Source organism: Bos grunniens, chromosome 3 (genome assembly GCF_055505025.1).
Source record: "Bos grunniens cultivar Pamir isolate PY7600 chromosome 3, Bosgru_T2T1.0, whole genome shotgun sequence".
Taxonomy (NCBI): Eukaryota; Metazoa; Chordata; class Mammalia; order Artiodactyla; family Bovidae; genus Bos; species Bos grunniens.
This window is the reverse complement of record NC_141167.1, coordinates 62,078,087-62,100,001: the sequence shown is the minus strand read 5'-3', so window position 1 is coordinate 62,100,001 and position 21,915 is coordinate 62,078,087. Positions and strand designations below refer to the sequence as shown.

General features: G+C 42.5%; 1 protein-coding gene and 1 pseudogene across 50 annotated transcripts in view; both read left to right on the top strand.

Annotated features, from left to right (window-relative positions):
- Window positions 1-5,497: 5,497 nt before the first annotated feature.
- The window catches only part of SSX2IP (SSX family member 2 interacting protein), a 57,334-nt gene continuing 40,916 nt past the window's right edge, over window positions 5,498-21,915 (top strand). For 19 of the 50 annotated variants that reach the window (XM_086390855.1, XM_086390842.1, XM_086390848.1 and 16 more), the window contains exon 1: window positions 5,498-5,611. The gene's annotated coding sequence lies outside the window, so the exon portion shown is untranslated. Of the gene's footprint in view, window positions 5,612-5,658; window positions 5,862-13,196; window positions 13,285-21,915 lie in introns of those variants that run through there. The other 31 variants (XM_086390844.1, XM_086390838.1, XM_086390831.1 and 28 more) reach the window with 10 other exon arrangements.
- On the top strand, window positions 11,340-12,151 carry LOC147375694 (activator of 90 kDa heat shock protein ATPase homolog 1 pseudogene; annotated as a pseudogene).

Sequence of the window (21,915 nt, the reverse complement as noted above, 5' to 3'; positions counted from 1 at the left end):
CTTGTGAATAAAATGAGATTATAGATATGAAAGTACCTAGTACAGAATCCAGCGAGACTTTGTTTTTCCACTCTGTCACCCCTCAAAAGACAGTTCTGGCCAGGGCACAGAAATAATGAAAGTGGGGGCATTAAGGAGAGGTGACTCAGCCCTTCTTCTCATCTGTTATAGTACACAGGCCCTGACAAGCAATGTTCCTCACTAGATCCAAAAACTGTTGCTGCTATTGAAATAATCCAGATGGTATGAATTACACCAGAAAGCCTTTATAAGTTGGCCCATTATTATCCAGATTTGAAGATACATGTTATTAGAAGCAATGTGACCTGAATGCTTGCTGGGGTATTTGAAAAACTGGTTTCTGAAGAACAAAAATAAGTAAATATGGAGTGGATTATTAATTTATTACATGTGTTAAAAATCAGAGCCTGTTTATTTCAGCAAAATTAAAATATTTTAAAATTGTAATAGTACAGACTTATAAAAATTCATATATCACAGGAGTTAATACAATGTAAAGCAATTTCACTTTTAACAGTATGGTTAGCAACCGTCCAGCGAAGGCCTGAAGAGGTTGGGGCTACAGAGGCAAATATGATCAACAAGGTCCCTGCCTTCATGGGGTTTACATTCTAGTGGGAGGAAACAGACAATCAGCAAGCAAATAAGTAGACAAACCAGACACGGGATGTATGGAAGTGGGATCTCAATGATGGAAAAAAAGGTCACAGTGTTGAACTCTTGTTGGAAGAACCTTCTGGCAGACTGAGCTGCAGGTTCAAAGGGCCAGACAAGAAAAAAGGGGGCCGCTACATATAGTATATCACTTTAGTAAACCAAAGTGGGCATTCCAAGAGGAGTATAGGGGTCAGATCATGCAAGATCTGGGTAGGAAGGTCAATTTTATCTAAACACTATGAAAGGCCATGAAAGATGCTTAATTGAAGGGGAGGGCAGCAGAGAGAATCTGATCTTCAGTTTTGAAAAAAAAAGTAAGGGCAAGAATGGAAATCTGCAGACCAGACATGTTGGAAGAGATTCACTCACACATACACTGAAACATATAGAGCTTAAAATATATGTACACTCTTCCTGCAACTTGCTACTAGTGTTATTTTTAGAACTCCTCTTTGAAATTATGTTCACAGTCACTTTACTGTCTTAGAAAATCAAACACATTTTGTTTTTTGACCTTTCCCTATCCACCCAAATGCAGTAACTTAGTTGGAAAACACAGGTTTTGGCATTTTTAACATGACTCCAGAAGGTGTTCATCAGATTTGGCTCTGAATAACTTTTGGACCATTCCAAAAATCAGATTTATTCTCAAAGAAATAATTCTTTTCAAAAATTCCGTGTCTACAAATGTGATGCTGCTTTTTAAGCAGCATCATAGGAACATGTATATACTTGGCCAAGGTGGTTTATTTGAAATGAAAAACATCCATTTAAAGTTATATTTATTCACAGATAATTATTGAGCACTTTGGCCACCTCATGCGAAGAGTTGACTCATTGGAAAAGACTCTGATGCTGGGAGGGATTGGGGGCAAGAGGAGAAGGGGACAACAGAGGATGAGATGGCTGGATGGCATCACTGACTTGATGGCCGTGAGTCTGAGTGAACTCCGGGAGTTGGTGATGGACAGGGAGGCCTGGCGTGCTGCGATTCATGGGGTCGCAAAGAGTCGGACACGACTAAGCGACTGATTTGACTTGATCTGATCTTATCTGATCTGAATCACTAAGTACCAGGCACTGTTTTAGGCACTGGGCATACATCAGTGAAGGCTTCCCAGGTAATTCAGTGGTAGTAAAGAATCCTCCTGCCAATGCAGGAGGTGAGACTCAGGTTTGATCCCTGGGTCGGGAAGATCCTCTGGAAAAGGAAATGGCAACCCACTCCGGTAGTCTTGCCTGGAAAATTCCAGGGACAGAGGAACCTGGTGGGCTACAGTTCATGGGGTCACAAAGAGTTGGACGTGACTGAGCACACACACAGCAGTGAACAATGAGACAAAATCTGTCCCTGCTGGGCTTATATTCTAGTAAAGGGAGATGTACCGAACAAACAACAAATAAAACTAAGTGAACTCTGTATTATGGTTGAAGATTATATAAGAGCAAGGTAAGAGAGCTTTAGGAAACAGGAGGGGTAGAGTTCCAATTTTGAATACTGTTGTTAGTTTGGGCCTCACAAAGAAGGTGACTTTGGTTAGATTTGAAAGGGCAGAGATAAGTAATATAGACGTTAAGGAGAAGAAACTTCAAACTGACTTAACAGTGCAAAGGTTCTGAGGTTGGAAAGTCCCGGCAAGGATGAGGAGCACTGGGGGAGCTAATGGTTGAGTAAGAGAGTTGTAGGCTACAAGGTCAGAGAAATAAGGAGATGGAGGGCAAGTGATAAGAAACTTGTAGCCATGGAAAGAAATTTGACTTTAACACTGACTGAAGGGAAACAAAGCAGAAAAGTGGCATGACATATTATTCTGACCACTGTGATACAGACTACAGAGGAGCAAGGATGGAAGTTCTCATGTTTTTTGGAAAACAACACCACTTGATAATCAATCTCCTAATTTTACCAGGAAAGGGGAAAGTAACCACAGTTAAACATTAAGAAACATTCCAGATCATGCCTTTCCCCTTTGTTTCCTTTAGAGCAAAGTCCTATTAGGCCCAATTCCTTTGTCCCTGGGCCCAAAGTGTCCTTAGATCATTTTCAGGCTGCAGCCAAGCTCTTTAATCTTTATCCTGTACATTAGCCAGGATCTTCTTGGCTGCAAGAAATTGCATCCCATGATTGCTCAATAGCTTCAGTCGTGTCTGATTCTTTGTGACCCTATGGACTGTAACCCACCAGGCTCCTCTGTCCATGGGTTCTCCAGGCAAGAATACTGGAGGGGGTTGCCATGCCTTCCTCCAGATCTTCCCAATCCAAGGATTGAACCTGCATTTCCTGCGTCCCCTGCGTTGCAGAGATTCTTTACCTCTGAGCCACCGGAGAAGCCCCAAGGAACTGCATACCTGACCTAAAATGGCTTAGGCATCAGGCCACTTACTATGTCATACATGAGTAGTCATGAGGTATGCAGAGCCAGGGTATGTTAACTTAGCCACTTAGTGACCTTTTGGTTCTAGGTTACCATTCCTATATTTTCTTTGCTCATTGTTCCAGGATGTGCCACCATAGATTGAAACATATCTTGGTAACTGGAAGATGGCCAAGGCAAGAAGTAAGGAAAAAACTACTTATGGGCTCTCAGAAATAAAACCCTCCCCCTGGAGTCCCTTTTCCCCACCTTCCCATTACGTTCATACAACACATTTAGTTCCTAAAACAGTCACTGACAAAGGGGGAACAGAGAAGCAAGACCTGTCTAGACTGGTGGCTTTCAGAGCATTAATCTGAGGAAGGGGAGAGGGTGTTAAGAGCTGATACCCAAGACCCTTTCAGGGAGTCTGCAAAGTCAAAACTATTTTGTTATAATACTAAAATGTTATTTGCCTTTTTTGTTTTAAACTCCCATTCTGAGGGTACGATGGAGTTTTTTTCCAGGGGCCACCTGAAATAGTGCAACAGATTGAATGCAGATTTGAAAATCCAGTTTTCTTCCATTAGGCTGGATATTACAGATATTTGCGAATTTTTAAGGTAACACCACTCTTGCTACTATTTTAGGGGGGAAACATGGTTATTTTCCATTAAAATGTGCTATTTATGACAAGATGTAATTATTTTTTAGATAAATATTTTTAGATTTCTCAGTTTTAATTTTAGTATAGTAAATGTTAATACATATAACCCACATAAACAAAAGCTTTTGGGGGCCCGCAATAACTTTTAGGAGTGGAAAGTGGGTCTCTAAAAACAGTAAAGCGCTGGTTTACTTTGACAGGTCTGATTCACCCTTGCGGCCAGGGCAGAGCCGGAACTTTTCCTAACTCACCTCCTCTTGACCCAAGCCTTCTTAAAATCCTACTCTGTAAATTCCACAACAGGAAGTGCAGACGCAGCTTATTGAATTAAGCGATCTCCATGATTCTAGCTAATCGGAGAGTAAGCTCTTGCTTTTTGACAGTGAGGCAGTTAAATGGTCAAAATGAAGCTGGAAGTGTTACTTCAAAGACAAACGTCACACGAACTTGCTTCTTAAGATGGGAAGGGGTGCGGGGTTTTGAGGGGTGGACAGTTGAAATTTCAGAACTCTTCTAGGGAGCAGGGGTAACCCCACTTTAGTCTCATCAATTGTCTGGGTTAGCAATTAATTATTGGTAATAACTGGCCTACCTTATCACCAGCCTGCACTGCGGCGTCTGTCTTTATAAGGAGGGCCTGTCATTCACCTATGCTTACCTGCATCAGTCCCTCCCGATAGCTTAGGCCAAAAGCAACAGGAGGGTTACCTTGGATTCTGAAGTTGTCGCCATGGCATGTTCATGTTCTCGTCTTGATCTTTCATCCAGGATTGGGGCTGGATATACGTGTGTGAACTGGAAGAAGGAAGGCACTCCTTTCTCCCTTGTTCTTCAGTTTTAACAATTCTTGTCCTACTCTCATAGTATTTTGGTTTCAAAGTGCTCTCAGGATCCTCCTTAAAATACCAAACCTGTTTTTACTGAGTAAATTTATTGGCTTCACTTAAAAAAAATCTATCCAAGTACGTCTTTGTTTTATAACTCAACTCATATGCCTGCGATTTCTCCATCTGATCTCCTTCCTTTTTCTGGCCTCTCATCTTCGCTGGAGAATTTTAGGAGGCCATGGAACACGAGAGGAGCCGCCATGACCCTGGCTAAAGGAGTAGCGGGCATACATTTTTTTGCACATATTTTGATCAGTGGGTGTGGAGCAGTTTTGCATAGACTTCTAATTCACGAGTGCCTTTTCTTAGACTTCCCGCTGTCTTTCGCCTAGGTCCAATTCTTGCCCTAAATTTACATGAACTTTTCTCCTTGGCATCCTCGACTCCCAGCGCTTGAACCTCCCTTCCCCTGGGCCTGACCTAATTCTGGGTGCCGGCTGTTGTTTGGTTTATTTCCCCACTTTTTCAACCCCACAGAGCTTTACTGGGCGCTTCACTTTTGCTCGGGTGGGTGCTGGGGTTCACAGGGGCTCGGGACGTGTGCTTTGAAGCAGCCACGACCCCGCCACCCGCCCCTAGCCCGATGAAGCCCGGGGCCCCGAGCTCCGCGGGAGTGAGGAGGGGGTGGAGAGCAGGACCCAGCAGGGTGAATCACAGGGCGTAACAGGTGCCGAGAGCCGCAGCTGCGACCGCATCCCGCTCGGGCTCTAGGGATGAGGTTTTCTTTTTCTCCGGGTTTTTTTGGAGGTGCCACCGGACCAATGCAGGCCGCTGTTGTTCATCGCCTAGCAACTGGCGGAGCCAATGGGAAGCGGCTAGGCCTTGCGAACCTGGGGAGCAGGGGAGGTGGCCGCGAGGGGTTGGGCGGAGCCCGGCCGGGGGCGGGGAAGGCGGGAGCCGGAGGTGGAGGCGGGGCCGTCGGCCCGGGCTCAGCGTGCAGCCGCGCCTGTGCGGGCCCTCGGGGCTGCGCGAGCAGGTCTAGGACTCTGAGCGGTGTTTCCCCGCCACAGCCGGGGGCCGTGAAGGTGAGAACCTCACCCGGCGCCGGGATTGTGACGCGCCCGCCTGGGGAGGGGCGACGGCGCCCTGCCGGGACTGGGGCAGGCGGGCGGGGGGCGGGCGCCGGCCGGGGTAGGGAGGGCGGGCGCGGAGGTGAGCGCCGGCACCTGGAGCGGCGCCCCGCTTCTCTGCGTGAGGCTCGGCGCGGCCGTTGGGGCCGTTGGAGGAGGCGGGCGAGCGTTGCCCCCCGGCGGCGCCTGGAGGAAGAGGTGGGAGGTAGGTGCCGACTCTGGGACCGCTCCCGCTGATCGTCGCAGAACGGAGCCCCAAACCCTCTCCGGGATGGAGAGAGGGTGGCGCCTGGCGCGGGATGACGAGCGACGCGGGGACGTGGGGGAGGAGGGGATGGCCAGTTTGGGGCTGCGGTGTCCGCCGAGCAGAAGCTGCGGGGCTCGCGGGCTTCGAGGTTGTTAGCTCGAGCCGCAGGGGCCAGTCGTTAGAAGGAGGGGTGGCCGCTGCAGGGAAAGAGAACCCCCCTACTGTTCTGGTTAAAAGACTAGGGCAACAACTTACATCATCTCAAGGCAGGCGTGTGTGAGGATGTTTTGGTGTAGAATTCTGTAGTAAAGTACAGTAAACTGAAGTGTGAGCTTCCTGCTCTTTTTCGAGCCTGTGCTAATCGCCCAGTTATGCAAGTCACTTGGGCTAGGAAATGTCATCTGCTAAGTAATTTGTTCTCAGCACGTATAACGTGGGAATCTTCTTAGGTTATTACTTCAATTACTAGTTGTGATCTCCAAATTACCATTAATGGCAACGTGGATAATAGTTTTTATGGAATCTGAGACACTTGACATTTCCCTTTTCTGGACCCCATAATGGGGCGACGATTAGAAGAGGCACTCCTCCCAGAATGGTTTGGAGGTGTAAGAGGGGGGCTGCCTGGGATTAAAATTGCTGGGCTCCTCTACCAGTTCAGATTAGTGTCTAGATCTAGAGTTGGCTAGGAATGATAGGTGTCTTGGCTCAGGAGGGATTGGTTTACAGTTTAAGTAGGAGAAAATTCTGGCAGCCTGGATCCTGAACTGAAAAGGTAGGTATGACTTGACACATTTAGGGGACTGAGCAAACTTCGATAGAATTAGAGATCAGGAGAGAGAGGGAAAAAAATACCTTTAAAGTTTGCTTCATGCTCTTTTGAAATTTAGAAGTTAGAGGTAGATTTATGAATTTGGATTCAGTCAGCAAAACTTAATCTATCAAATCTCCTATCCTACAGCTATCATAACCTGCAGGTCTAGGAAGCTTCTGTTATTCACTGAAGTTAAACAAGTAAAAGCTAATAACTAGTTTGATGCTCTTTTCTGCCTGCTGGCAGTGAGAGTTTCTCAGAATGATTGTTTGAAGAGGGGAACAGGAGTGGATAGTTAAAATGAAGGCTCTTTCAATGACTTGCTGGGACTCTTCAGTCAAGTTATTTTATATCCTTCCTTCCCCCATCTGTACAATGAAGATAATCATGGCCCAGGATTTAGTAACATGGGTGAAGCAGCTTGAAGATAACTGCAAAGACTTAAGTTATTCTAGGATGAAATGTGAAGATCTCCTCCTAACACATTGAGCCTTGTGACAGGGCTTGTTAAAGCACATTGAGTTCGAAACATGCTGAGGCAGTATGTAAGAGAAAGAACTTTAACTGTTAAGATGATGTGCCTAAGGCCTCAAGGCTGACATGTTATATTTTGGGGTTGTCTGAAAACCTCATATAGCTTCTTTTGACCAAACTAGCTATGACTCAGGTTTTATAAAAGATATTGAGTGCCTTCATTGTGGTATGCATCTAGAAATAAAATATAAAAAAGACACTGCCCCAGAATTGTGTCATTTTAATTCATTTTACACACTTAAGTCGGAGCACTTCCAGAGCTTTGTATGTGTGTGGTTGGATTTTTAAATTTAAAAAGGATAAACTACAATGACCAAAAGACGGATGAAAACAGAGCAATTAACAAAAATCTAATAAAATGTCAGCCTTATTTTTTATCTCCCCCCCACTAAAATGGAAGTAAGTCCCATGAGGCCAGTGACTTACACCTACTTGTTTGTTGCTGTGGTGGTTTAGTCACTACGTTGTGTCCGACTCTTGTGAGTCCAGGGGCTATAGCCTGCCAGGCTCCTGTGTCCATGGAATTTTCCAGGCAAGAATACTGGAGTGGGTTGCCATTTCCTCCTCCAGGGGATCTTCCTGACCCAGGGATCAAACCCACGTCTCCTGCACTGACAGGCAGATTCTTTACCACTGAGCCACCAGGGAATCCCAGTTTGGTAGTTGGAAGCAGGTGACTAGGATTAGAGGTAAGGTTGGAAAGCAGGGCTATGACCTTTGACTAGTAGGTGATAGGGAATCCTTAAAAAGTTTTATCCAGGGGAATTATATTTGATTTTTACTTCAGAATGGTATTTCCAGCAAAATCAGTAATTTGAGTGGTCCATAGACAATTTAAATAATGTCTGAGTCAGAATAGTACATAGCAGTTTTAAGACTTTAAAAATAAGTTATTGAAGCCCCCAGGATGTTCTGAGAAGTAAAAATGATCATTCATACAACCAGCCTTTATTGAGCATCTTTCTTTTTTAAATTGTGGTATAATTGACATATAACAGGTATTAGTTTCAGGTGCACAACATAATTTGATATTTGTATATCTGTGAAGTGGTTACCATAGTAAGTCTAGAATCTTCTACGTTAGGATTAGAGGAATAAATACACCAAGATAAATGATATACACATCCGTTTTCAATCAACTTGTGATTCAGTAAGAGAAATGACAGTTATAATACAGTGCTGAATCTTGAGTGTCATAAGAGGCATGAATATGTCAGGTCTCAGCAATGTAGGATTCTGAGATGAGAGAAGACACAGATTCTTTCAAATTAAAAATAAGTTCTTGAATAGATGTTAAAATGTGTCCAGTGAAACAGTCAGTGCAGTCTTACTATACCATTTACAGTTTTCATCTATCAACCCTCACTTCTCATGTTGCCCTCCCCACTTCTTAATTCTTTTTGAGTGAAATTTCAGATTTGACTACCATACTACTAGCTATGGGACCTCAGAAAGTAGTGTATCTTCTGTGTGCCATAGTTGTCTCATTTGTAAAATAGGAATAGTAAAACCTACTTCATAGGTTTGTGATGATTAAATGATATGTTAGTATCCAGAATGGTGCCTGGAAAAACACTTTACATCTTTTGAGTGCTTAACTATTTGACATAAAAATGTTATGTAATTGAATGTAATTGAATAAGAACTAACTTAGAGGCAGAATTTTTTCTTTTTTCTTTTTTTTGTTCTATTTGTGAGTATCAGCTAAACCCTCTACATTCAGAGAGGGTAAATATATTGTTAAACTAAACTTCTTGAATGAGTGACCTTTGTTTATCATCTCCTTTTATTTACTGATCATTTTTCTGAAATCTGATTTCCAATTTTACTCCTCAGCTTTGTCATAAAGTCCTTAATTACCAGACTGAACATAATATTCTATTTAGCTTTGCCCTTTCTGTGGCATTTGCTGCTGTTCCTCATTTCCTCCTCTTTAAAACTCGTTTTCCTAAAACCTCCCCTCACCCCTGTATTTTCATCTCCTAGATCTAGGTCATTTGCCCTCACCTCTTACATGTTGATGTTGTTGAAGGTTCTTCCTGCCTCCCTCCTTTTTCTCTGTATAGATTCAACTACCACATGTATGCTGATGACTCCTAAATCTGCCCTGATATCTTAATCTCCAGGCCCTAGAGTTTATCCTCATTTGAATGTCTCATGAGGACCTGTATAAACCCAGTGAGTTCTACACAGGTGGCTCAGAGGTTGAAGCATCTGCCTGCAATGCGGGAAACCTGGGTTCGATCCCTGGAGAAGGAAATGGCAATCCACTCAACAGTATTCTTGCCTGGAGAATCCCATGGACGGAGGAGCCTGGTGGGCTACAGTCTACGGGGTCGCAAAGAGTCAGACACGACTGAGCGACTTAACTAAGAGCTCTCTACACTGAGCTCTTTATCTTCACACACTTAACCAGATCTGCTGGTAACCTTACTCCTGTGTTCTATCTGTATGACACTATTGTCTGTCTAGTACCAAAACCAGATTTTTACATGAGAGAATATATGCCTCCCTTTTGTATATTTGTCACCGTGTTTGTCAGCCCAGCTTCTGAAGCTTTTCTTATCTTTCCTTCATTGTCTTCATTGTCACTGGCAAATTTGGCCAGCCATCCCCGACCATTAATTGCTCTGTTTGCTATAATATTTTTGTGCCAGGGCTACTGAAAATAGGACCTATTTTGTAAGCATAATGTGGGAGGAGATTTCTAGAATAATATTGTTCTAAAAGAATTCAGTTTCATGAGTGGCCAGTAGATACTTGTAATCCAAGGTGGATACCAGCCATTTGCATATATGTAGTCGGCCCTCTTTATCCACGGATTCAACCAACCACAGGTTGAATTGAATCCGTTGAATTGAACCCAGGTTGGTTGAATCTTTGACTGTGAATCCTGAGGATAAGGAGGGCCGACTGTGTTCATTGTACTGTACTATAAGGGACTTGAACATCCTCAGAGCTTGGTATCTGCGGGGGGCCCTGGGACCAACCCCTTTTGGATCCTGAAGGACGACTGTACTTTTTGCCTAATGGTTAATAGTTTAGGTTATAAAGGATAGAGTCTTGAGTTTGTCAGTCTTTTGCTAGTTGATTTTAATAAGATTGTCTGTGCTTCCTTTTGAAAAGATGGAACCTTCAATATTATTCTTTCCACAGCCACCCTCAGAAATATAATGGATTTGGTTCCAGTTTTGTGAATATTGCAATAAAGTGAGTCACGTGGATTTTTGGTTTCCCAGTGCGTATAAAAGTTACGTTTTCACTGTAATATAGTCTTTTAAGTATGCAATAGTATTATGCCTGAAAAACAATGTGCATACCTTAATTAAAAAATACTTTTTTGCTAAAGTATTTAGCTAAAAAATAAAGTATTTTGCTAAAAAATACTGACCATTATCAGCGAATCCTAATCTTTCTGTGGTAGTAGTAGTGTCAAGGATCACTGACTGCAGTTCACCATAACAAACACAGTAACAATGAAACAGTTTGAAATACGGTAGGAATTAACAAAATGTGGACAGAGACATGAAGCAAGCAAATACTATTATAAAAAATGGTGCCAGTTGACTTTCTTGATGAAGAGTTGCCATAAACCTTCAATTTGTAATCACAATATCTGCAAATATCTGCAACAATAACGGTAAAGTGAGGTATGCCTGTATTCTGTATCCAAGCTCTAGAAATGTCCTTCTACATAGGATCAAGCATGTAATGGCAAGAAGACATTTTGGCTTCTAGTAGTTTCCAGGTACTGCTGGGAGGCAGGGACTGAATGGTCCTGAGACTGGCTGCTCGGGAGCTGGTAGCAATGTGTGAGGAGAGCCGATGGCCAGGTCGGGTGAGGGTGACCCATGCTGGATCATGGAGGAATAAGCAGACACCACCAATGTCAACAGCTGGCATTGAAAGGGATGCTTTGAATATGTCCACTGCTGCTGCTGCTAAGTCACTTCAGTCGTGTCCAACTCTGTGTGACCCCATAGACGGCAGCGCACCAGGCTCCCCCGTCCCTGGGATTCTCCAGGCAAGAACACTGGAGTGGGTTGCCATTTCCTTCTCCAGTGCATGAAAGTGAAAAGTGAAAGTGAAGTTGCTTAGTCGTGTCTGACTCTTCACGACCCCATGGACTGCAGCCTACCAGGCTCCTCCATCCATGGGATTTTCCAGGCAAGAGTACTGGAGTGGGGTGCCATCACCTTCTCCGGAATACGTTCACAGATAAACTCAAAACACTGTTCCTATATGTGTCCTAAATGAGAAGTTCAAGGTGTCAGAAGTAAATAAACGATGGGAAGGCATCCATTAACCATCACAAAGGCAAATTTACCTTCTTTTATGAGTGGAGCATCAAACTAAACTGGACAGGTACCTCTGGAGTGCAGTACAAGGGCCGTGTGGAGATCCTCAATTTGTCTGATGAAAATAGTGTGGATGAAATGGAGATTCGTGTGAGCTTTGCCAGAAATGAGCCAGACACAAATCTTGTGGCCTTAAAGAATCAGCAGCATCCTCAAAACAGAGTTCACACGGGGTATGATATTGCCAACAATCATGGAGAGTCAGTAGACCCAGCTGGGCAGACAGCACTGAAAACTGAGGAGCACAAGGCCAAATCTGCCCCTTCAAAAACCCAGATCAGAGCTCTAAAGAGTTGTTTTGCTTTTTTGTTTTTTTTTGTTTTTTTTTTTACTACCCAAGAGCTTGTTCAGGCCTATACCCATGCTCCTGTAATGTTATGTGTTTGTGTTGAGTTAATCAGTTGTATCCTACTCTTTTCGACCCCATGAACTGTAGCCTGACAGGCTCCTCATCCGTGGCATTCCCTAGGCAAGAATATGGGAGTAAGTGGGTTACCATTTCCTACTCCAGGGGATCTTTCCAACCCAGGGATTAAATATGCATTCCCTACATTTCCACTTCACCTGGAAAGCCCTCCTGCAATGTTAGAAGCAGAGAAAGGTGGCAAGTTTCAGCTGATTGGTGTCAGTGTCTGGAGAATTCATTGAACTGGTCCCTGAGAAACATATTGCGATGAAGTGGAGGTTTAAATCTTGGCCAGAAGGTGGCTTTGCCACCATCACCTTGACCTTCATTGACAAGAATGGAGAGAATGAGCTGTGTTTGGAAGGCTGAGGCATTCCTGCCTATGAGGACGAGAGAATGTGGCAGGGTTGGCAGCGGTACTACATTGAGGGCATCAAACAGGCCTTTGGCTATAGTGCATGCTTCTCTTAGGGCCAGCAGCGGGAGTACAGGCTGCCCAGGATTTCAGTCCAACCCTCTCCTGAGGCTTGGGACTCAGAGGATTGCACCTTCCCAACCACAAACGGGCCAGGGCCCTTTCCCTTCATGCGCACCTTAGGTTTGCCCATGCTTTCTGCTGGGTGGGAACAGAGGGTGAGTTCTTTTAGGTGTACCTACACTAAATAAATGTAATTTTAAAAATGAAAGAAAAGACCTTTTAGAAATCATCATTTAATATAGTCTATCACCAGCTGTGTTAGTTTATGAGGAGGTGGTCTCAAAAAATTTATATAATTTGCTCCAGAAACTTGTTGAATGTCAAAAGGAGGCCAAGGTTTGTGAGGCTTTGGAATCAGATACAGACATACCTCTTTATTTTGCTTCACATTATTGTGTGTTTTAATAAATTGAAGGTTTTGGGCAACCCTGCATTGTCGGGTGATTAACATTTTTTAGCAGTATTTTTTAATTAAGGCATGTTCATTGTTTTTTCAGACATAATGCTGTTATTGCACATGTAATAGACTACGTTTGTAATGTAAACATAACTATTAGTTGCAGTGGGAAACCAAAAAATTCATGTGACTTGCTTTATTGCAGTAATCGGGAAGCAAACCACAGTATCTCCAAGGTAAGGCTATAAGCTAGTCTTATTCTTACCTCCCAGGTTAAAGAGCTAAGTTTTCCTTTCTGTCTTTCAGGTGTGCAACTGGCTAAGTTATCTTACCTCCCTGAGTTTCATATTCTTCCATCAAGAGAGTAGCATATTTACTCCTTCCTAGGGCCATGGTAAGGCTGAGTGACATGGCTGGTGAACACATTTGGCAGGTAGTAAAAGCTAAGAGCAGTAGTTCTTCGCACCTACCAGCTTCACATAGTTATCTGAAACAGAAGTTCTTCAGTCCCTGTCCATGATCCTTGGCAAATCTCTGGATGTCCTCACGGATCCTCTGAAACTGTGGCCAAAACTGCCTGTTTTTCTACTTTTAAGTGGGAGGCTTGTTGGCTAAGAAGTCCAAACAAGATTTAAAAAATAATTGGCATTTATTGATGTTTCATTCTCACTTAGCTCACTTTCTGGTTTACAAAGTTAGATCAATGTGGGTTGTTTTTTTTTTTCCCTTAATCCTCTCTTAAGAATGATTGCTGCTATTCCTACCTCTGCCCTGGAAGAATGTGGGAGACCTGGGTTCAGTCCCTGCATTGGGAAGATCCCCTGGAGAAGGGAAAGGTTACCCACTCCAGTATTCTGGCCTGGAGAATTCCATGGACTGTACAGTCCTTGGGGTCGCAAAGAGTGAGATATGACTGAGTGACTTTCACTTTCATACTGTCTCTTAAGTGCTCTTGATTCAAATATCTAATCACCTTCCTGCTTCTCTAAGCTGGAAGACTTAGAGACTTAAAGATGATCAAGATTCCATTGAAAGCCTTATTAAGTTGCAGCATGACTGAAGTGTTGATCCTGGTCTGTCACAGTATTAAAATAGCATACATCTCATTAATATATCATCAAACTTAGTTGACATTCATTCAGCAAACTTTATTGGATTCCGTATTGACTGAGGGTCAGTTATGATACCTCATACCAAAGCAAGAACAGTTCAGTTCAGTCACTCAGTCGTGTCTGACTCTTTTTGACTCCATGAACTGCAGAATGCCAGGCCTCCCTGTCCATGACCAACTCCGGGAGCTTACTCAAACTCATGTCCATTGAGTCGGTGATGCCATCCAACCATCTTATTCTCTGTCATCCCTTCTCCTCCTGCTTTCAGTCTTTCCCAGCATCAGAGTCTTTTCCAGTGAGTCAGTTCTTTGCATCAGGTAGCCAAAGAATTGGAGCTTAAACTTGTAGCATCAGTCCTTCCAGTGAATATTCAGGACTGATTTCCTTTAGGATGGACTGGTTGGATCTCCTTGCAGTCCAAGGGACTCTCAAGAGTCTTCTCCAACACCACAGTTCAAAAGCATCAATTCTTTGGTGCTAAGCTTTCTTTATAGTCCAACTCTCACATCCATACATGCTGCTGCTGCTGCTAAGTCGATTCAGTTGTGTCCGACTCTGTGCGACCCCATAGACGGCAGCCCACCAGGCTTCCCCGTCCCTAGGATTCTCCAGGCAAGAACACTGGAGTGGGCTGCCATTTCCTTCTCCAATGCATGAAAGTGAAAAGTGAAAGTGAAGTCGCTCAGTTGTGTCCGACTCTTAGCAACCCCATGGACTGCAGCCTACCAGGCTCCTCCGTCCATGGGATTTTCCAGGCAAAAGTACTGGAGTGGGGTGCCATTGCCTTCTCCACATCCATACATAACCACTAGAAAAACCATAGCCTTGATGGACCTTTGTTGGCAAAGTAATGTCTCTGCTTTTTAATAAGCTGTCTAGGTTGGTCATAGCTTTTCTTCCAAGGAGCAAGCATCTTTTACTTTCATGACTGCAGTCACTATCTACAGTGATTTTTGGAGCCCCCCAAAATAAAAGTCTCTCACTGTTTCCATTGTTTCCCCATCTATTTGCCATACCAAAGCAAGGGTACAGGCAATATGCTGACAGGCCTGCTGGCCAGGAATGCAGCTTAGGTGGTGGGAGAAAAAGTGTTATTACAGTTGGTTCTGTACTATAGAGTTAATGCAAAGTGTTCTGGAAAGCCATTCAGAGAAAGCCTGGAGAAGAACTGTATATTCACTAGATTTTTTTTCAGAATTTTTTTTGTATTGCTATTTAATATTTTGTGTGCATCTATATAGTTATTCAATTGGAATAATACTATTGGATTATAATTTAGTCTCAAGGAGAGGTGGTAGAAAGCAAGAACCTCTATATGTGTCAGATTTGAGAAAGCAACTCACAAATTGTGTATTCCTTCCTCTCCTACAATATAGTAGGGTGTAGGATGTGTAGTTGATGAAAGTAAAAGAGAGTGAAAAAGTTGGCTTAAAGCTCAACATTCAGAAAATTAAGATCATGGCATCCGGTCCCATCACTTCATGGCAAATAGATGGGAAAACAGTGGAAACAGTGGCTGACTTTATTTTTTTGGGCTCCAGAATGACTGCAGATGGTAACTGCACCCATGAAATTAAAAGACGCTTACTCCTTGGAAGGAAAATTCTGACCAACCTAGACAGCATATTAAAAAGCAGAGACATTACTTTGCCAACAAAGGTGCGTCTAGTCAAAGCTATGGTTTTTCCAGTGGTCATGTGTGAATGTGAGAGTTGGACTATAAAGAAAGCTGAGCGCCAAAGAATTGATGCTTTTGAACTGTGGTGTTGGAGAAGACTCTTGAGAGTCCCTTGGACTGCAAGGAGATCCAACCAGTCCATCCTAGAGGAGATCAGTCCTGGGTGTTCATTGGAAGGACTGATGTGGAAGCTGAAACTCCAGTACTTTGGCCACCTGATGCAAAGAGCTGACTCGTTGGAAAAGACCCTGATGCTGGGAAGGATTGAGGGCAGGAGGAGAAGGGGACGACAGAGGATGAGATGGTTGGATGGCATCACCAACTCTATGGACATGGGTTTGGGTGGACTCCGGGAGTTGGTGATGGACAGGGAGGCCTGGCGTGCTGCAGTTCATGGGGTCACAAAGGGTTGGACACGACTAAGTGACTGAACTGAACTGAGGGTGTATAGTTAAATGTGCTGGACTCTTCCACTTTGCTTCTTGACTTCATCATATTCCAGCTATGTGACCTTGGGGAAGAAAGCTTGCTGGACCTGTTTCCTCATCTTTGATAGGGGCAATTGACTGGGTTATTAAGAAATTTAAGCAGTTAATACATGTAAAATGATTTCAGTTTACTTGTTTCAAATAAGTGGTTTACACTTAATTATTTTATTCTTAAAATTAGGTAGAATCTTGTTTGTTTGTGAAGACAGCGTGTGCATATTCTGCTTAAAAATGTGAGAAAAATTTGGTATAAATAGCTGTACTCGATTCTATAATAGGTCCCATGATAAATGTAAAAATCATAGATAGTAGAATTGCAAAGTCTTTAAAAATCCTAATTTTACAGATGTGGTAACTGAAAATCAAAGAAACGATCCCTTGCTCAGGGTCGCACAGTGTGGAAGTGGCTCTGGGAGTTGTGGCCCTTGACTCCTGTCTGGTGCTCTTTCAGTACCTTGTGCCGCTTCCCTGAGGGGACAGTGCCCTGAACAAGATGAGTTTATTTGAAGAGCTAAGACCAAAACAGACAAAAACATGAGCAATAAGAAGTCATTGTATAATGAAATACCTCATGGTGTGGCATGGACTCTAAGGACATACCCATCTGACTTCATCAGCTGCTCTCTTGAAGCAGAGAAATGCACTGTACTAGTTGCTTGAGTCCTAGAAGGTTGGTAGATTAAGAGCATTTTTTTTTTTTGAGAAGAATATCAATAGTTATAAACCAAAGCCAACCTCCGTCTTCTTTGTCCCTACTGAGTTTAGATCGTAATTGATCTGGAGGAAGAGTCCATGTTTGCCAGGCCAGCCAGTACTCTTTGTGTTTTTGCTTCTCACATCAGTGCGAGGTGGACCTTCCTCCCTGGTGGGCTGGTTCCCCACAGACATGCTCTGACATGGCCAGGGTCAGTGTGAAGAGTGCAGCACCGTTGCTCACTTGTATCTGTGATCATGAGGAGGGGGTAGGTTCTGGAAGTGTCATTGATTGATGGGGAGCATTTATCATTTGTCTGCATTGATGTTTCCACTAAAAGGCAGCGGTGCTCCTGTCTGGGATTAAAGTGCATCTATACCGTCTCGTTAACCGCGCATGAATCCACTGCCTCTAAAAATGTTGCAGAACAGGACATGCCCTAGAATATCCAGCTGTATAAAGGTGTGCTGTAGAAGTGAAAACACTGGCCCACCCCTCACTCACCCAGGCATCCCATTCCGCAGGCTGTCCTTACTAACAGTTCGTAACCTTTCCATACTGTTCTCCTAAATGTATTTAGATAATTTAGCAAAAAATGGTAGTCAAAATATTTTTGTTTTTCATCACTTTTTTTTTCATACTATACATGCAAATCTACTTCACTTTATTAATCCCAGAGTACCCCTTCTTCTGACTATACCATGTATATTGATTTTTAACTGTTTCTCTATTGATATTTATTTATTCATTCATTCATTCATTTGGCTGCATCATGGGGCTTGTGGGATCTTAATTCCCAGATCAGGGCCCCCTGCAGTGGAGACATGGAGTCCTGACCACTGGACCACCAGGGAATTCCCTCCTTATTAATATTTAAATTTTCTCCAATTTCTTGCCATTAAAAATAAAGCTGTAGTCAACAGCGTTCTTATATGTCATGCTTGTCATGATTGAATATGTGGTAATAGATGCCTAGAAGCATAATTGATTAGTAGAAAGACAGGCATTTCAAATTTTTGTGGACTGCTGGGTTGCCATCTGAAACTGCAAACTACTGACCTCTGGTAAAGTTCTATTTCACTTGCATAATTGACTGTCTGAATAACTGGGACATTTGTATATTTCTAATCAATTTTTGCTCTTCAGGGCCGCTTGGCTTTGTGTGTTGATAGTGCAGCTTAACTGATCAGTCTGAAGATAAATGTTTTATATTTTTTATCACTCATGCCATGCTGCTTTTAGTTTTGGTGAGTTTTGGTGCTACTCTCCCCCATTTTCTCTGCTTATCTTTGTAACTGCCTTTTTTAAATGCAGATTTTATTTCTCATATGAAAAACGTATTCACTTATAGAAAATTTGGAAGGTGCAAAAAAGAGATTATTCATAATACCTTTGTGTGTGAAAATACATTGTGAAGGGGATGGATGTCCTGCCCTTGTCCTTCTTTTCTACTCCCAGGTTGGTCTTGGTCTTGTCTTCTAATTTTTTCTGTTCTTATACAAACTTTACAGAGCAAACCTTATATGTGTACATACATTCGTATATTATTGTTGTTTCAATTGTGACCCCATGGACTGTAGCGCGCCAGGCTTCCCTGTCCTTCATTGTCTCTTGGAGTTTGCTCAAACTCATGTCCATCCAACCATCTCATCCTCTGTCATCCCCTTCTCCTTTTACTTTCAGTCTTTCCCAGCCTCAGGGTCTTTTCCAGTGAGTCAGCTCTTCGTTATCAGGTGGCCAAAGTATTGGAGCTTCAGTATCAGTCCTCGTAGTGAATATTCAGGGTTGATTTCCTTAAGGATTGACTGGTTTGAGCTCCTTGTAGTCCAAGGGACTCTCAAGATGAGTCTTCTCCAACACCATAGTTCAGTTCAGTTCAGTTCAGTCGCTCAGTCGTATCTGACTCCTTGCGACCCCATGAACCGCAGCACGCCAGGCCTCCCTATCCATCATCAACTCCCGGAGTTCACCCAAACCCATGTCTATAGAGTTGGTGATGCCATCCAGCCATCTCATCCTCTGTCGTCCCCGTCTCCTCCTGCCCTCAGTCTTTCCCAGCATCAGGGTCTTTTCCAGTGAGTCAGCTCTTCGCATCAGGTGGCCAAAGTATTGGAGTTTCAGCTTCAACATCAGTCCTTCCAATGAACACCCAGGACTGATCTCCTTTAGGATGGACTGGTTGGATCTCCTTGCAGTCCAAGGGACTCTCAAGAGTCTTCTCCAACACCATAGTTCAGAAGCATCAATTCTTTGGTGCTCAACCTTATTTATGGTCCAACTCTCAACATCCATACATGACTACTGGAAATACCTTGCTTTAACTGTATGGACCTTTGTTGGCAAAGTGATGTCTCTGCTTTTTAACGTGCTATTTAGGTTTTTCATGGCTTTTCTTCCAAGGAGGAAGCATTTTTTTTTTTAATTTCGTGGCTACAGTCACCATCAGCAGTGATTTTGGAGCCCAAGAAAGTAAAATCTGCCACTGTTTCCACTTTTACCCCATCTATTTGCCATGAAGTGATGGGACCAGATGCCATGATTCTAGTTTTTTGAGTGTTGAGTTTTAAGCCAACTTTTTCACTCTCTTCTTTCACCTTCATCAAGAGGCTCTTTAGTTCTTCACTTTCTGACATTAGGTTGGTATCATCTGAGTATCTGAGGTTGTTGATATTTCTCCCGGCAATCTTGATTCCAGCTTGTGCTTCTTCCAGCCCAGCGTTTCTCATGATGTACTCTGCAAAGAAGTTAAGTAAGCAGGGTGACAATATACAGCCTTGGTGTACTCCTTTCCCAATTTTCAACCAGTCTGTTGTTCCGTGTCCATCTCTAACTTGCTTCCTGACCCACATACAAGTTTCTCAAGAGGCAGGTAAGGTATTCCCATCTCTTTAAGATAGGAATACCAGGTCTGGTATTCCCATCTCTAAGAATTTTTCACAGTTAGTTGTGATCCGCATAGTCAAAGGCTTTAGCCTCATCAGTGAAGCAGTAGATGTTTTCCCTAAATTCTCTTGCTTTTTCTTTAATCTGACAAATTTTGCTTTTTGATCTCTGGTTTCTCTGCCTTTTCTAAATCCAGCTTATACATCGAGAAGTTCTCAGTTCACGTACTGTTGAAGCCTAGCTTGAAGGATTTTGAGAATTACCTTGCTGGCATGTGAAATGAGCACAATTGTATGGTAGTTTGAACATTCTTAAGATTTTTTTAAAAGACCAAATAAGATCATGTTATTTTCCTGCAGCCTTTTTTTTTTCTAACTTATAAAATATCATGGAGATATTCCAAATTAGTAAAATATCTAATAGCTAACATTTATTGAGCATACCATATACCCAAGACCCTGTTTTAAGTCCTTTGCATGAATATACTTATTTAATGAAGTTATCAAGTAAATTTAAAGCTAAGTTTATTACTTAACCATAATTATTTAATTTGGATTTTTATCATAATCCTTTGAGGTAAAGACTGGTTTTACTCTCCTTTTGCAGATAAAGAAAATGAGGTCCAGATATTTCTGTTCAGAGCCACTTACCTTGTAAGTGCTGGAACTGAGTTTGAAACCAGGTGGTCTGACTTTGGACCCTGTGCTTTAAGAAGACTACTGTTTCTCATACTGCAGCAGTATCTGGGTCAAGGTGTTTATCAGGGATTTGATGTAGCTTCCTGTTCCCTAAGCTGCTAAGAGGGTAGCTTTCTAATGGAAGATTCTGACTTGGAGCTTCACAGCAATTGTATCCCTCAGCTCAAAAGGATACATGTGAAAAGTTTTCCTGCAGTTTGTGTCTGTACACTATTTTGTGCAGTTTTGCCCAAATGCTCTAATGAGTGGTGGTAGCAGATACTGTTCTTGGGCCTCTCATCCATGAAGCAGCAACCTGCGCTCTGGAGCGTGCAGTGGGCAATGGCCTCCGATTCTGCCACTTGCCAGCTGTGTGACCTTGGGTAAATTACCTAGCTTTTTTGTACTTCATGTCCCTTATCACTGAAAAGGGAAATAATGTGATGACTTAGGGTTGTTGTGAAGGTTGTCTTCATAAAGTTTTAAAGCATTTAGAACAGCACCTGACGTGGTTGATAGATCAGTTCCCTAGGTATTCGGTACTTAGTTTTTACTACTTATGTCACTAAATACCCATAACCACCCTACAAAGTAGGTAGTATCACCCTGTTTTCTGGGTGAGGAAGCCAGCTGAGAGACTTGGTCAGGATATGACCTGTCTGCCCCAGGCCTGCGAGGCTCACAGTACTCACACTGTGTCCCCAACTGCAGGTCCTCAGAGCCACAAACTCAGCAACAAGGCGGGTGATTAAAGGGATAGCAGATTTTGAGTTTCAGCCATTCAAATATATATTAAAATTTAATTTATGGAGAAGAATTTATTTCTATGGAAAAATCTATTATGCCACTCAGATGAAATCATTTAGATCTTAAATTTGTAAAAACTGGATTTTAAGAGTTTGAATTTAGTATTTATCTGTACTGATATGCATATCTGAATAGTTTTATGTAAGGTAACAGGTATTAATAATTGAAAGCTATAGTTTATTTTAGAATAAAATCATAGTAGAACATAGTATTTTTTCATGTAATCATTAAGTATTTGGTTTTTGAGAGTAATAGCATTTATTAAAGTATGCAGATAATTAAATTCTAAAGTTTTATGGCTGAATTTGTAAGGACTAACGTTTAAAGACTTTAAGAATTTTATTTTCTTAACCCAAAGTTGGGTAACTCTAATTTTGTGAGATTTTAGCAAAGACTTTAGTTGGTTATTTGTGGAAAATCCTGTGTAATGTTTAGAAGCCCAGATAGTATCATGTTACTACCTTCCTGTATAATGAAAAAAGCAATATTTTCTGACACTTAATTGAAGTTTGTCTTAGAACTCTGATTAGGTAGGCAGTCGTGCCTTCTCAAGTTTGAATTTCAAGTGAACTTGAAAAGAACACTTAAAATAGTGTACTGTGTGAAGGAAATCTTGTAATCAAAACATCACTTAGGTTTCTGCCAAGCGTTCGTTCCGTGGGTAGAAGTGTTAGGAGAGATTTGGG